At 38.8% G+C, this 17759-nt stretch overlaps 1 protein-coding gene across 1 annotated transcript in view; it reads right to left on the bottom strand.

Moving 5' to 3' along the window:
* Window positions 1–17759, bottom strand: part of Il1rapl2 (interleukin 1 receptor accessory protein like 2) — a 1209823-nt gene that overhangs the window by 1139997 nt on the left and 52067 nt on the right. The gene's annotated exons all lie outside the window — the stretch shown is intronic.

The raw sequence follows: 17759 nt of genomic DNA, 5'->3' as shown, positions 1-17759 counted from the left end.
GAAAACTGGATTCCACCTTTTTTACTTTCCAGGGCATGAAGATAGGTGCTTCAGGTGCTTCTTTGCTCTTAATTCATGACACTATTCTTTTATTTTGTAATGACATAATTACTAGAATCATCTCATTTCTCTGTGGAATATTTAAGACCATTTACTTCTCATGCCATTTTCAGTTAGCCTTTATCCTGAGCTATGTCTCTCTCAACTTCATGAAGTTAATTTCCAAATATCCTACAGGTGTCAGACTCACAAACAGACTTCACCAGACCAACCAATTTTACCTATGGCTCTCTTGCTTACTCCCCTTTTCCCTTTGTTTTTCTTTCTTTCTCCTTCCCAAGAACAGGTCTCTCTGGTGTTTTTCATACCTCAGCCTCCAGAATGTCACCATGCCATTCTTTTGTTAAAATATTTATTTATTTATTTATTTATTTATTTATTTATTATGTATACAGTGCTCTATCTACATGTACACCTGAAGGCCAGAAGAGGGCATTGGATCACATTATAGATGGTTTTGAGACACCATGTGGTTGCTGGGAATTGAACTCAGGACCTCTGAAGGAACAGTCAGTGCCCTAACCTCTGAGCCATCTCTACAGCCCCACCATGCCATCCTTAAAAATCATCAGAACATACAGCTCTTTTACATTTAAAAATGAAATGCACCAAGTCCTTAGCATTTGGAATGAAATGGTTTAAAATGAAAAAAAAAACCTAGGGGAGGGGAATAGGGTGAAATAGGAAGGGAGGGGGGAATAGAGAGATACAAGTGAGGGGATGACAATTGAGATGTAATCTGAATAAATTACTTTTTTAAAAAATGAAAAAAAAAATTACAAAGTGTGAACCTGGATGGAGGTCCTTAAGAGAGAAAAGGAATTCTCTCCAGCACTATCAAGAGGCATTTTGAAAAAAAATCAAAATCATTTTATGCAGGCTATCCAGATGAGACCTGATAGGCTATGGTCATATGGTAGGGGAGGAGGTCCCCTTCTGTCAGAGGTCTACAGGAGCAGAATAGAATGGAAGAGGGAGGGTGGGAGTGGGAAGATTACAAGTGAGAGGATAATAATCAGGATGTAATCTGAATTAATAATAATAATAATAATAATAATAATAATAATAATAGAAAACAAACCATTTTACAGTTTTGCCCCAAGTGAGCTAAGACTTTTCAGTTGATTTTTGAAGCACCAGAAGATATGAAGCAATGTGCCACATGAGGCTGATAACAAACCCAGAATAGATGATCTCCAAGAAAATTGGAAAGGTGAAAGAAAGCAGTCATCACCAGGATAACGAATGGAAGAAAACCTGGGTGGAAAAGCAGGAAGACCTGCTGGGTAACATTTAATGATGCAAAATATTGTTTAAGAATTGTCTTTAGAACTGATCTATACTTGAAGGAAATAAGCCTTACCATATTATAAAAGTGTCACAGTCGTATTGTAAGGCCCTCTCTCTCAGCCAGCCTGGGAACGTGACCCAGGCAAGCTTGGAAAAATGACCCAAAAAGAATTGAAGGCCAGCTCAGCTTCAGTTTGTGAGATCAAAGTGGCCAACCGAGATAAACAATTTCAATTACGATAAACAATTTTCAGAAAAGTACCATCTGGAAATTCTGGAAACTCCCCAACACCCCTCCCTGCCAAGAATAGCCCCCAAGACCAACGACCCCTGCAATAGCCAATAACATTTAGACAAGCACCCCTAGCGACCACCAGAGCCAATCCTAACATAGGGCACGTAGCCCCTCCTAATCTTTGGGGTTTTAGCCTTTATAAAAGTCTGTAACAGTGACTCAGGGTGCGCCTCCCTCGCTCCCGAGTGAGTACTGAGGCCCCCTGACACGCATCAGCAATAAACCTTGTGCTTTTGCATCAACACTGTGGTCCTCGAGTGGTCTCTCGCGACAACCCCCTACTACCCGAGTGGACTCTAGGGTCCAAGAGTATCAAGTACTGGGTGGCACTGTATATCCCCTAAATTCACCTCAAAGATCCATTTCATACAGAAAATTCTTTATTTATTTATTTTTGCCTCCAGCCAGGATTTCTCTGTGTAATAGTACTGGCTATCCTGGAACTCACTCTGTGTAGATCAGGCTGACCTTGAACTCACAGGGATCCACTTGCCTCTGCCTCTGGAGTGGTATTAAAGGCATGCAAATTTTCAAAAAATGTTCAGGGTTTGGACACTAGCTCAGCAAACCAACATAGCTAGCTCCTTAGTTTGATGCCCTCAGCTCTTCAATAAACAAAGAGGCCTGATAAGGAGAAGTTGATCACCTTTGCATAAGGACAACAGACCACCCCATTCTAACTACCATGCATTCATACATAATCATCATATTTCTGCATTGCTACTACAAGAATAAAGAACCCTGAGACAGGCAGTATGTTGGAAACTGCCAGATGACAAGGAGATTAAACTACTTCCTGCCTACTCCCGGCACAGAGAAGACCAATTTGCATCCAAATGTCCAAGTTGTAGTCAATAAAGAGGCTATTCTTGCCAGAAGCTTTGTAACATGAAGCCAGATGTGTGCACAGGAAAGGGTGGCACCAGCTCATAGTCTGGCTTTCTAATGCCTGGAGGAGATATCTGGGGACACCTTTCATCATCAGCTATCATAGCAACTATAGTCCCCAAAGATGGCCAGTAAACCAATTATGGCCATCAAAGGGAAGAAACACACAACACAAATGTCTCTTTTTCTCCATTGCTCTTCCTAGACACTCTTCTTCCAAGACAATATCAAAGAAGGGAGCAAGGTATCAGGAAGAGGAAGCAAATGCCATACACTTTCACAAACTCTTAGACACTAGGATAATGGGTTTGCTCTATTGCTATCAGATGGTAGTTTGGAGCAAACAGAGACAAAGGCCCTAGAGTGAGAATGAGCCTTATCCAAATTGGGAAAGCACGTGAAAAGTTATGGAATCAGACCAACATATTTATCAAAAAAATTTTTTTTGTCTCTTGGAGAGAAAAGATAAGTGAAATAAAGTATAGCAAGTGATGCTTATTGGGAAGGTAATAATCTTTCATGTTCATATCTAATAAGTTGAAACATTTAATAATTCAGTTTCATTTACTCATTGACTTGTCTTTGTCTCTTCCTTGCCCTAAAATAAAGTGCTGTAAAATAATGTGGCCTTCACAAGGGAAGCCACTTAGTCATCACCCACTGTATTTCCAGCCCTTAATATATAGGTTGGCACATAACTTATATCCAATAAAACTTTAACAAGCAGAGCACAACCAATATAGATATGATATTCAGTGTTCAAGATTTCAAATGAATAGAATATGTTTAAAACATTATTCATTTGTTTAAAATAAAACATCATTTATCTAAAATATGTCTCTCCACATATGATCTATAGCATACTTCTTATTTCCTATAAATACCTTCTCGTCCTACTTTAAAATTCCTTTGCGTAAGTCTTCCTAGTTATTTTCTGACATAGGGGTTTCAACTATAAACGCAGCAAGCGTGACGAGTATAGGAGGTAAAATGTAAATGCTATATTAGCAATATGTAGTAAGTGGCTCTCAATCATCTATAAGAGTTTTAACTCCAGCTCCTTCATGCTTTCAGATGTCCCATCAACAAGTGGCTACTCATTCCTTGTTGTATGCTTCATTTGTATTCATTTGCCTGGTGTTCCACTCCCATGCAACATCTTCAAACCAGCCTCATCAGCTTAATCCTTGTCTTACGAATCCAAACTAACATTAAGATGGGCAGATCTGGGCCCAGGTGTCTGGTGCAAACTACGGTACCAACCAAGGACAATACATGCAGTAAACTTCGAACCCCTACCCAGATCTAGGCATTCCATAGGATGCTCTCCACAGTTGAGTGGAGAGTGGGGTCTGACTTTCACAGGAACTCTGGTGCCCCATATATGACCACGTCCCCTGGAGGGGGAGGCCTGGTGGCACTCAGAGGAAGGATAGCAGGCTACCAAGAAGAGACATGATACCCTATGAGCATATACAGGGGGAGGAGGTGCCCCTCAGTCACAGTCTTAGGGGAGGGGAGTAGGAGGAAAACGGGAGGGAGGGAGGAATGGGAGGATACAAGGGATGGGATAACAATCTAGATGTAATATGAATAAATTAATAAAATATATTTTTAAAAAAGAATCCAAACTAAAACTCTGAAAAGACACATTTTCAATATATCCTTTATTCTCCATTGATCAACAAAATCTCCAGCACAGAGGAAGAAATTTTAGCATTTCCAACTTTACAATTTCCAAATTTTGGGATTTCCAACGTTCACTGGACCATATGGCTACTCTAGTTCCTCTGCCATACCTTTCTATTTAAAACTTCCATAATCCCCAGTGACTTTGTTTAAAAAAAAAAAAAAAAAACACAACACAACTGCCTTGTGTCTGAATTAACTCCTCCTGCAGCCGTGCTCAGTTTTGTTTTTTATTTTACCTATTTAGTCATCTGGTTAATTTTTTACTATTTAGCCACACTACCTTATTCAAAAGCTATTATAAATATAATTGTATCATCACTGTTTCTATCCAAAAGTTATATTAACTTTCCCAGAAAGGACTGTCTAATGATTTTGATATCTTATAATTAGCAAGCCACAATGATTATTGAAAAGGCACTTTAAGAATCCATTTACCTTTAGATCACTTTCCCCTAGTTGGGCTGCCTTATTGGGCCCCTGTGCGAGAAGATGCACTTAGTCCTGCTGTGACTTGAGATGCCAGGGTGGGTGGTACCCCTTGGGGACTTCTTTCTCTGAGAAGAAGGAGAGGGAGGATAGGGAGGATGTATGAGGGTGGGACTGAAAGAGGAGTAGGGAGGGGGCTGGGGACAAGCTGTACAATGATTAAATAAATAAATAGGAAAAATAATCTATTTACCAAGTGCTCATGTGCTTAAACTCCCACTATATATAAACTAGGATTGTTAACTGACAACTCAGTATTTTAAAACAGCCCAGATATTTCTACCTTACAAAATTAATCTTTCTCTATTCTTAGTGAAAGAACATACTTAATACTTGACTTTAACTAGATAAATCATCACTGGAATAGAATAAGTTAATCTCATAATTATCTCATACATCCACTTTCATTTCCCTTTTCGCTGAAGATCAGTGAGGATTAGAAGAACTAGGCATATATACTTATTGCATACATTTAAAAACACTGTGGCAAGAGCTAAGTTAATGAAACACTGGTAGGCTATATTTTATACTAAAAATATATTGAGAATTTGTGTATATTAGACATGTATTACTAATCTGTTATGTACTGTTGTGAGGCATTGTTATCACGATTTTACTGACTTAGCCAAAATCATGATATTAGAAAAATCACAGAAAGGAGGTTTGACTTTGAGTCTGTATGACCAAAAACCAGATCTTTTAATGAGTAATAAATTACTTTTCCCCAGACATTTAATTCTAAACCAAGTCATAAGATGATAAACGTTGTCTCTTTAACGTTAAGGAGGTATAACCCAACTGTAGAGATGCATGCATACTTCGGTGCTTAGTCAAGTGGAAGACAGTAAAGATCAACCTATATATGCTAAGTGCTGAGGGAAAAGAAAGTAAGAGAAGTAGTTTGCAACATGCTCAATGGGTGATTTAGATTTCCCATTGAAAGAGAAAATCTGCCAAACTGCCAATTCAAACAGTCAAGGAGAAAGGCCAGTGTAATCAATCTCCGAGCAATGTTCATCTGCAGCAGCAGTCAGCCTGAAATATCATCATTGATCAAGGAATGTCTTAGGACTGACCAGTGGGCTCGCAACATATGGTTCCACACATCTGTTTAAATAATAAAAGTGTCAGAAACAGTTCGAGCTTTGCCATGGAGCTCTTCAGTTTATTGCATTATAACTTTTTCCTCTTGGTGATTTTTACAACCAGCTTACTGTTGTGTAAAGAAAGTGTACAGGAGCATGCTTAATACCTACTATGATGGCAATTTTGTTACTGTTCAGTTATTTCAAAATTATCTACCCCCCAAATAGTCTGTTCTTCCTGCCATTGTCATGCATATGTAATAGTTCTTACTTCTACAGTTCATTCCCCGCCCCCCCCCCCCGAGAGCTTTGCGTTTATTGATTCCCTAGGGTTGGCACACAACCTCTGTCCCCCAAAGGCCATGTGCAAAATTGCCAAGGAGGAATACAATAGGACAGTGGCTAATGAATTCATTAGTATTCCTTTCCTTGGAGTACCAAATTCTGATATAAGTAGTACTCTCTTGACTAGAGAGTCTTTAAAAATGTAATTGAACTAAATCTTCCAACATGATTGCAATATGATGTTATTCTCAGATGACATTCAGGTATAGTTTGAAAAATTGCCTTCTACACTTTCTTCTCTTTCTCCCTTAAGGTGACAGACACATTGGGTCCACACATTGCACATCTGGAACTAAAATTAAGCTTAATTTATGCATATATGTGATCCAAAAATATTATCTAGTTGCAGAAAACACATATTAATTCTCACAATATTATTACCAGCAGAGAAATTTTGGTGTCATCTAGTCATACATGTGGACCACACATATATATGTAAAAATATATGAAATACTTGCATAATTAATAGAATTTTATCTCAATCCCTTGTCATCTTCTCATTTTGTTGTTAGCTATAATGAAATCTAATGATTACAGAGAATAAGTCATAAGGTCCTAATGGATACCTAATCAAAAAACAAAGATTCACCAATATTTGTAGGATTCTATTTATAGAAAGGAAAGTTAGTTCTACATCAAACTTAAACTGACAACAAGACTCTAATACTGATCTAATCCAACTTTCAAATAATCATAAAAATTGCTATTCTCCATGCTGCTATCTATCCTATCCTCCAGCACTTTCTATCATTTGAAAACAGCTGCATGAGATGACAGCTGACTCTGATGATAGCTCTAATAGTTAGAAATGGAGGTTAAGACAGACATGAAGAGTATAACATGAAGACCCAGAAATACAAATTTAGGAAAACAAAGTGACAGAAATAAACACAGAGAAGACATAGATGGGAAGAAAAATATACATATAAAGAAAAAATTAGATAAAACTTACAAAGAGAAAGAGTAAAAAAAAAACTAATAAAAATGACTATCCAAAATGCTAGCATAAATAGGAGGATCAGATGTGGGGAGAGAATGCTGCAAAAAGACCAATAGAGTCAACTAACATAGACCTGTGGGGCCTTACAGAGGCAGAAGCACCAACCAAAGAGCATGTACAGACTGGACCTAGGCCACCTACACATATGTAACCGATGGGCAGTTTGATCCTCATATGGGTCCCCTAGTAAGTTTAGCAGGTGCTGTTGCCTACTTTCAATCATTTCACCCTAACTGGGCTGCCTTGCTTGGCCTCAGTGGATGAGGAGGAGCTCAGTGGTGATGCAACTTAACGTGCAGGGGTGGGTTGGTGGGAGGAGGCTCCCTTTTTCTGAGGACAAGGGTAGGGGATATAGGAGGAAGAGGGTGGGAGGGAGGGAAATATGACTGGGATGTAAAGTGAATATATAAATTAAAAATAAATTTAAGATAAAATAAAATAGACTGCACTAATTGACAAGGTGTACACCCAAAGGGACCTGTGGAAATCATGCACGTGGCAGCAGATACATTATATATTGTGTTGATCCTTCTCTGTTTTAATCAAAGAATAACAAGCAGACTTTTGTTATATTAGAAAATGTTGGCATACTGTACAAATGGGGGGCAAAGTTAAGAGGAAGAAAAGTTACTGCTGAGAGAGAACAGAAGGGACATAGATAGTACAAAGAGATGAATACTCAGGGACAAAATGGCAATAAAGCAACATGTGTAGCACAGAATTTCTTCTTTCCAATCATTAGGGATTACAATATGACAATACATCAGAAAATTACTTATCAATCTACATCAAGACCCAGCTTAACCACTCGGGCATATACCCAAATCATGTTCCATTCTATCACAAGGACACTTGCTCAACTATGTTCAGAACAGGTTTATTCATAGTAGCCAGAAACTGAAAACAACATAGATGTCTCTCAACCAAAGAATGGATAAAGAAACTTGGTACAATTACAAAATGAGTATTACTTGGGAAATGACTGGAGGGGGGGGCACGAGGAGTGTGGGGAAGGGGTTATGATTGAGATGTAAAGTTAATTAATTAATTAAAAAGAGAAGAAAATGACTGTAAAACACTGAAACCTGGAGATTGTGGCAGCACCACCATAATTTAAATTATCTTAACTGAGACAATTGAAATGTTATAATATTACATTGAGGTGAATATTATACTTTCTGGCCATGTTAACTTGGAAAAATTTTTAAAGCTTTAAATGTTATAATTATTTAGTCCATACTCTATGTAAGGTTTAGAAAAAGTCTATTTTTACATGCTATATTTACAATTTATATTTTATATAATCTATTTTAAAGTCATGGTTTTCAATGTATATTAAACAACCTTCTGTTGGGAGAAGATGCCATGTAGGACTTTCCTAGATGGTGTCTTAGGTTTTGTTGTTGTTTGTTTTGTTTTGTTTTGTTTTCTGTGATTAAACACTGACCAAAAATGGGTAAAGAAAGGTTTTATTTGCCACAGATACAGTCTATCTTCAAGAGAATCCCAGATAAGATCCAGAGGCAGTAATTGAAATAGAAACCATGGAGGAAGCTGTTTACTGGCTTGCTTTCTCTATCTTGCTCAGATATTTTCCCTATACTGCCCAGTCTCACCTGCCTATAGGTGGCCCTTCCCACAATAGACGTGATCCTCCTGCATCAATTTGTAACTAAGAAAATGCCTACTAGATGTAGCCACAGGCCAATCCAATGGAGGCAATTTCCCAATCAAAGTTTCCTCCTTCCAAGTAAGTCAGGTTGGCAATTAATACTAACTGTGAGGGGAAGTCAATGTTGTGGGACTCTGCTGGATAAGGTCGAAAGCTGACTTCTCCAGATAGGCATTTTGCATTCTGTATATGAAGCCGGACTCCCTTTTCTCAGTGAGGGTTCTCACTCCACCTGATATGGTAACCCCAGACTTTGTAAGGTGTATCATGTAGCCCTCAAGGAAGATTACAGGCCTGACACTTTCCTGCTAAGAAGCTTGTTTAATCAGCACAGGAAACTCCTGGAAGTACCCCACTCTATGCTAAGGGGATCCTAGCCTACAGCACATGGCCTTTAATCATACCAAGAAGTCATCCCCTCACACATAGGATAATTAAGTACTGATTTCTCCTTGTGACAGAGCCCTTGTTACTGCTTGTAAATGAACTACTGTACCACTATATGTAGATTAAGTATCCTGGCACCCTTAGCCCTATTGAATCAGGCACATTGACGCTGAAACCCCTCCCCACTGCTCATGATTTATAAATAAAGGCTAGCTGGTGTGTTGAGTGCTTGTGCTCTCTTGCTTGTCATTCTGACACCATGACCCTCTGAGACTCCATTTATTCTGGGAAGGAACCACCCCTGGATGCCCGGTGGCCAGACAGCAACAGCAGAACTGCTTTTGCAGCCACTGGTCTCACTCTAAAAGAGCAAAACTGTAACACTCTGGAGGAAAATGCACTTTCAACATCTCCTGGGAAGGCTTGGAACCTGGCCTAGGGCCCAGACTATAAGCCTCATGCTCTAGCTGCCCTTGAGTGAGAAATGGGCCCTTGAGACCTTTGATCCCAAGGTCTGTCCATTCTCCTCCAGAGGCAAGCAGTGCCAGCCCACAGGATGTGGAACCCAGGCAAATGTATGCCTTCATGTCCTCAAAGGTCAATCTTATTTTCCTGTTAGAAGCTAATGTAGCCAGGGTTTATTTACCCTTAGGAAATTCCTTAGGTCCTAAGGACTTGTATATGGAATAATAAAGTCAGGATAATAGTATATCTGCTTGTAGTATATTTTTACGTCACTGTTGAGATCTACTGCTAGGAAAGACAATGACAAGCTTTCAGAATTGTACTATTAATTGTCAAGTCAACTGGTCATCTAAGCACTCCAAACAAGATGTACAATGGAGTTGACTCTGTTCTTGTGCCTACCATCACAGCATTTATCTATAGCTCTTGGATCAAAGAATGTAGAGTAAGACAAAAGCTTCAATGGATGCTCTGGTGGATCCAAGAGTAGAAAAAGTACATCTTTTGAAGTAGATCTATTTATCAGTGACCTAAGGAAAGAAGTCAAAACCAAAGTATATTAAACAGTCTTCCATTGGAAGGAGTTTCTGAGAAGATTCCAACCTTCATGGATAACTGAGGGATTCAGCACTTTGGTGGATGAAGTAACTACATTTTGTTTTTGAAGAAAGGGAGATAGAATTATTGGTGAAACCAAAGGCTGTGACTAAATTGCTACAAATTTCATGATTACAAATGAAGAGTTGTTTTTTATGGATTAGAAAAAATAGGTGAGTTCTTGAGATACTCTACTCTGGTACATATAGTGTGAACCGCAGTGGAAATAACAACAGTGGATTTATAGTATTTTACAAAGATAGTAGAGAAGGCAGTGGCAGGCCTTGAAAGGATTCAATTTTGGAAGAAGAAGTTCTACTGTTGGTAAAATGCTGTCAAACAGCATGACAAACTACAGAGAAATCTTTCAAAGGAGATGAATCAATTGATATAAGAGATTTCACTGTGGTCTTATTTTAAGAAGTTGCCATATGCCACTCCAACTTAGAGTAACTGCTACCATCAGTCAGTAGCCATTAGCCTCAAAGCAAGAGCCCTCACCAGGATAAGGTTTATCACTTGCTGAACGTCCAGATAACTGTTGGTGTTTCATAGCAATAAAGTATTTTAAATGAAGGCATTTAAGTTGCCTTGTTAAAAATGTGCTGCTATTCCAGACACTGTAGAAATAAAATTTATAAACACCTGGAGGAGAGTTTGGTACTCATTTTCTTTTGATAGTCACTTTGTTCTAGTCATCTGGAACTTAGCCCACAAGGCCTACAGGGCATGCCTGTATTTTAAGGGCAAAGATTATTGGTTTGTTTTTTGTTTATCCCCAGTACCACAGAACACAGCAAGTAAAAGACCAATTATTTTTGAATATTGGACAAAGTAATTTTTGCTCTGAACCTGTGGTTTTATGTTATTTCCTATGGCATATAATCATCTCTGGGAAGGGAAACTAAAGAATCATTCACATACCTTAAAAATAACAGTGATGTTAAATGATATTAAGGTATCAAGACTCAAAGGCATCTTTTATATTCCCCAGAGGAAAAAACGTTAGACAGAAGAAAACTGCCAAAATAGATAAATAAAGTAGCACGTTTAGAATGAGACATTATTAAACATAAATGGGACAGAAGGAATGGGCCATTAAGAGGCCACACTGACAATAATTGGCTGCTAGAGATGGGACACACATGTAGCAAGGGCTCAGAGAAAGTCTTTTAAAATAAAATATTGTTTTGCTCACAATTAGACTGGGGGTTATTATGGGTTTTGAGATAATGTCATTCTTTTCTATTGGTGAGTAAGTTATTTAAACAAACTGTAAATGATGAAAGAAACGACTCAGAGTAAAGGGAATGTTTAAAGCAAAAAAGAACAGAGTTGCTTTACAGGGTAAGGATATGAAAGAAATGAAGAAATAAACATCTCTGGGGGTTAAAGATTTTTATCATATATGGGGGCTCTTCTAATCTTTACTTAGAAATGAAAGGAAGGCAAAGATGATCGAAGAAGACGGGTTTATAGATCTCTTGTTTCTTTGTTTTTATTTTATTTTTCTTTTTAAAATTAATTTGTTAATTCACTTTATATTCCAATTATGGCACATTCCCGCCTTTCCTCCTGGTCCCACCCTCCCTCTCTCTACCTTAACCCTCCTTTCCTGTTCCTCAGAGAAGGGGACCTCCCAGTCAACCAACCCACGCCAGCTCATCAAATCGCATCAGGACTGAGTTCATTCTCTTCCCCTGTGGCTTAGCGAGGTAGCCTCGCCAGGGGGAAATGATAAACAAGCAGGCAAGAGAGTCCATGTCGGACACAGCCCCTGCTTCACTTATTAGTGGATCCACATGAAGCCTGAGCTTCTCATTGGCTACATCTGTGTAGGGGGCCTACTCCAGTTGCATGGTCCTTGGTTGGTGCTTCAGTCTATGCAAGCCCCTCTGGGCTCTGGTAAGTTGGTCTTCTTGTGTAACTCCTGTCACCTCTAGGTCCTGTTATCCTTCCATTCACTTTTCAACAAGACTCCATAAGCTTCACCCAATATTTGGCTGTGAGCTTGAGTATTGGCTTTGATCCACTGCTGGGTGAAGCCTCTCAGAGGAAAGCTATGCTAAGCTTCTGTTTGCTAGCATAGTAGAGTATCACTAAGAGTGTCAGGGGTTGGTCTCAGGTTGGGCCAGGCATTGGTTGGAGACTCCCTCAATTTCCATTTCTTTTTTGTTCCCTACATATCTTGTAGGTAGGGTAAATATTGGGTTGAAGTTTAGTGGGTGGGTTGGTGTCTTCCCTCCACTAGGAGTCCGATCTAGTTAGGTTTCCTTTTCAGTCTCCATGGCCCCTGCTACTAGGACTGTCAGCTAGAGTCACTCCCATATCCTCCCAGAAGACTTCCCTATTCTATGTCTCCAGCTTGTTATAGAGATGCCTCTGCCTATGGTTTCTCTTCTCTCAGCAGGCCCTCTGTTCTCTTGGCCCCAGCCCTCCCTAGACCTCCCCTCTACCATCATTGCTCTCTGTTTCCCTTTCCTATCTTGTACTCTCTCTTCAGCCACTTCCACTGTCTATTCAATTTTCCCTGTGAGTGAGCTTTAAGCATCCTCTCTTGGGTCCTCCTTGTTACTTATCTTCTTTGGATCTGTGAATTGTGAATTTTTATCCTGTACTATATGGCTAAAATCTGCTACCTCAAAACTCAGCTGTACTACTTCTGGGCATATATCCAAAAGATGCTCTACCAAACAACCAGGACACTTGCTCAACTATGTTCTTGGCAAGTTTATTCACAGTAGCCAGACACTGGAAACAACCTAGATGCCCCTCAACCAAAGAATAGATAAAGAAATGTGGTACATTTACACAATGGAATACTACTCAGCTATTAAAAAGAAGGACATCTTGAAATTTGTAGGCAAATGGATGAAACTAGAAAAGATCATCCTGAGTGAGGTTATATACTCACTTATAAGCAGATTATAGCCATATAGGACAAGTTCATATATATTGTGGGAAGTTATCACCTTGTGGCGTTTCCATTCATTTTACATTGAAATAATTGTCAAGCTTATCATGGACAGTGGAGAACTAGCATTTTAATGAAGGACAATTAGATCATGAAGTTCTATGAAGGTCATCATTAACTTTCAGCAACCACTTTTTATTTACATCATTTTGAACTGAGCTTTTTGGCTATATCTAATATTCTTTTCTAATTTTTATTTTATAATTCTCTCTTATCTTCCCATTCTCACTCTCTTGCCTTCTTCTGTCTAATTCCCCTGCCCTAGACCTCTGACAGGGGGTCCTTCCTCTCCCACTGTCTGACCTAAGCCAATCAGGTTTCATTAGGATACCCTGCGTCCCCTTCCTTTGTCTGCTCACTAGGCTATCCCACCAAGAAAAAGTGATCAAATCACCAAATCATGGGCACAAGAGTTCATGTCAGAGGCAATCCCTGCTCCTCTCTTCCCCTACGCAAACATGGAGCTGTCCATCAGCTATATCTGAACAGGGGATCTAGGTTCTCTGCTTGCAATGTCCTTGGTTGATGCATCAGTTTGTGCAAGCCCCCCCTGAGTTCAGATCCACTTGGCTTGATGGTCTTCTTGTAGAGCTCCTGACCCCTCCACTTCCTTCCATCCCTCAACTCTTCTACACAACTTTCAGCACTTAGCCCAGAGTCCCACAGCAAGTTCCTCATCTGTCCCGATCCCCCCCCCCCACTGGGTGGACTCTCTCAGAGGACATCTATGTTGGGCTAATATCCACTTATGAGTGAGTATACACCATGCATGTGTTTCTGGGTCTGGGTTACCTCACTCAGGATGATGATTTCTTGTTCTATCCATTTGCCAGCAAATTTCAAGATTTCCTTGGTTTTGATAGCTGAATAGTATTCCATTGTGTAAATGTACCACAGTTTCTTTATCCATTCTTCAGTTGAGGGACATCTAGTCTGTTTCCAGATTCTGTCTATTAAGAATAAAGCCACTATGAACATAGTTGAGCCAATGTCCTTGTATGGTGGAACATCTTTTCAGTATATGTCCAGGAGTGATATAGCTGGCTCTTGGGGTAACCCTATTCCCAATTTTCTGAGAAAGCACCAGATTGATTCCCAAAGTGGTTGTAAAAGTTTTCACTCCCACCAGCAATGGAGGAGTGTTCCCCTTTCTCCACATCATTGCTAACATGTGCTGTCACTTGAGGTTTTTTTATCTTAACCATTCTGATAGCTGTAAGATGGAATTTCAATTTTTTGATTACTTCATTTATCTTTTTCAACAGAAATCAAGTTGGGGTAGCTTAAATGAAACTTTTACAGCTTACAATGATGTAAAAAAATATTTCTAATTACTGCTGCTTTATAGTACAGCTTGAGATCAGGTATGGAGATTCCTCCAGAGGATCTTTTATTCTACAAGATTGTTTTAGCTATTCTGAGTTTTTTTATATGAGGTTCAGAATTGAACTTTCAATGTCTTTTAAAAATTTGTGTAGGTATTTTGATAGGGATTGCATTGAATCTGTAAATTGCTTTTGGTAAGATGGCCATTTTTACTATGTTAATTCTCCTGATCCACGAGCAAGGGGGATCATTCCATCTTCTCATGTCCTCTTCAATCTCTTTCTTCAGAGTTTGAAATTTTTTTCAAACAAGCCCTTCACTTGCTTGGTTAGAGTAACTCCTAGATATTTTATATTGCTTGTGGCTAATGTGAAGGGTGTAGTTTTCCTAATTTCTTCCTCTGCATGATTGTCATTTGTATATAGGAAGGCTACTGACTTTTTTGAGTTAATGTTGTATCCAGCCCATTTGCTGAAGGTGTTTATTAGCTGTGGTAGTTCTCTGGTGGAATTATGGGAGTCACTTATGTACACTATCATATCATCTGCAAAGAGGGATAATTTGACTTCCTCCTTTCCCATTTGGATCCCCTTGATCTTCTTTTGTTGTCTTATTGCTCTGGCTAGAACTTCGAGTACTATATTGAAGAGATATGGAGAGAGTGGGCAGCCTTGCCTTGTTCCCCATTTTAGAGGAATTTCCTTGAGTATCTCTCCATTTAATTTGATTTTGGCTATTGGCTTGCTGTATATAGCCTTTATTATGTTGAGATATGTGCCTTGTATCCCCGATCTCTCCAAAACATTAAACATGAATGGGTGTTGGATTCTATCAAACACTTTTCTGCATCTAAGGAGATGATCATATGGTTTAGGGGCATGTCCCATGAAAGTCTTCATTTACCAGGAAATTGGGACAAAGGGAAGGACATCCTATTGGGACTCTAGGTGAGAGAAGCATGGGAAAATGGGGAAATAGAAGGATCCAGAGGGTCCTAGAAACCTACAAGAAGAACATCATGACGGGCAGAGCTGGGCTCAAACTATGGCACCAGCCAAGGACAATACATACAGTAAACTTTGAACCCCTACTCAGATCTAGCCAATGGACAGGACATTCTCCACAGTTGAGTGGAGAGTGAGGATTGACTTTCACACGAACTCTGGTGCCCCATATTTGACCACGTCCCCTGGATGGAGAGGCCTGGTGGCACTCAGAGGAAGGAGAGCAGACTTGATACTCTATGATCATATACAGGGGGAGGAGGTGCCCCTCAGTCACAGTCTTAGGGGAGGGGAGTAGGAAGAAAACGGGAGGTAGGGAGGAATGGGAGGATACAAGGGATGGGATAACAATTTAGATTTAATATGAATAAATTAATAAAATATATTAAAATATTTCTAATCCCATTATTTTTTATACTTTTTTCTTTCTATACTCCAGCCAATTGAGGCTTTATAGAACTTTAAATTTTTCTTAAGCTGCATATAATTGGCCATATGTGAGCTTTTGACCCTCTACTACACTTTCTTGACACTTGTAGCTCTCTTCTCCTGGTCTCCTATACAGTTTTGTGGTCTATATTTACACTTACAATCCCCTATTGGTATAATATAAACATTACAAGTTAGAATAAACAAGTGAGAGAACAGAGGATATTTGTCTTTCTGATACTGAGCCATTTCACTTAATATAATCCTTTCAAGCCCCATCAATTTACTTACAATTTTATATTTTATATTTCACAACATCTCAAAAAATCTTATTTTGTCCATTTGTTCTTTTGTTGGTGGGCATACATACTGGTTCCATTTCATTAATCCACAAACATATTCCTGGGCCCATGATTAGAGCAGCAATAAACATGGATTTCTAACTATCTCTGTGGTAGAATATAGTGTCTTTGGGGTTCATGATCAAGGGAGGTATGGCTATAACCCAATGTATCTGAACAAAATAATAAATATATAAAGATATATGTACTATGTTATATAAGTTATGGTATATCTATGTGATGAAATAATACTTAACAATTGATAGATGTTCAATATTTTAACAATATGAAGATTGGTCACAATAATAGATCGAAAATGTAAAAGAGTGACAATATGATTGATTTATTTAGACTCTACAATATGAAGGAAGCTTAATTTACAAAATGAGTTTAAATTATATTATACACCTGGAGTAGTTGACTAACACAAAAACGGACTTCATTTTTTTTTTGTGTGTGTGTGTGTGTGTGTGTGTGTGTGTGTGTGTGTGTGTGTGTGTGTATGCGCGCGCGCCTATATTTGCTTTGTTTTCTTTTGGGGGGAGGTGGTTTTTGTCTTAATTGTTTTTATTTTTATTTTATCTGATTTTATTTTCATTTGGGGGTTGGTTTTGCGAGAGAAAAAACATGAGATTGGGTAATGGGGGTTGGGAAGAATTGGAAGAGTTGGAAAAGGAGAAAGAATATGATCAAAATATATTGTGTGTATGAAAAACTTTAAATAAAATATTAATTATGCAAATTATATTATGCCTGTCTTAACTTGAGTTTCAGTTGGTGTGCTAAAACATTATGATCAAAAGGCAAGTCGGGGAGGAAAGGTTTTCTAGATTTCCATATTGCTGTTTATCATTGAAGGAATTCAGGACAGGAACTCAAACAGTGCAGGAACCTGGAGGGAGAAGATGATGCAAAGGCCATCAAGGGGTGATGCTTACTGGCTTGCTTCACATGGTTTGTTCAGCCTGCTTTCTTATAGAACTCAGGAGCACTAACAGGCTACAATGGGTTGAGCCCTCTCCCATGAATCACTAATTTAAAAATGCCCTACAGCCAGATCTTATGGAGGCATTTCATCCTTTCAGAGAACTCTTGCTTGTATCAAGCTGACATAAAAGTAGCCAGCACAATTGACTCCTTGTCAACTTAACACACAAACACATCACTGTTAAGCCACAACCTTTCTTTTCTTAGTCATCCCAAGATCACATAGTAACAATATTACAATATAAAACATTTTGCAAACTTAAAAATTCCTACAGTCTTTACAAATTCAAATGTGTTAAAATTCATTCTCTTTAAAAGTCCAAAGTCTCTTTCAAACCCAAATCTCTTAAAATTCAGTCTCTCAACTGTAGGCTCGTGTAAAATTAAATAAGTATGTCCTGACTTCAAGAGGGAAATACCAGAGCACAGTCACAAT

The sequence above is a fragment of the Acomys russatus genome, chromosome X, assembly GCF_903995435.1.
Source record: "Acomys russatus chromosome X, mAcoRus1.1, whole genome shotgun sequence".
NCBI classification, from domain to species: domain Eukaryota; kingdom Metazoa; phylum Chordata; class Mammalia; order Rodentia; family Muridae; genus Acomys; species Acomys russatus.
Note: the sequence above shows the minus strand (reverse complement) of the source record. Positions and strands in the feature narration are given on the sequence as shown.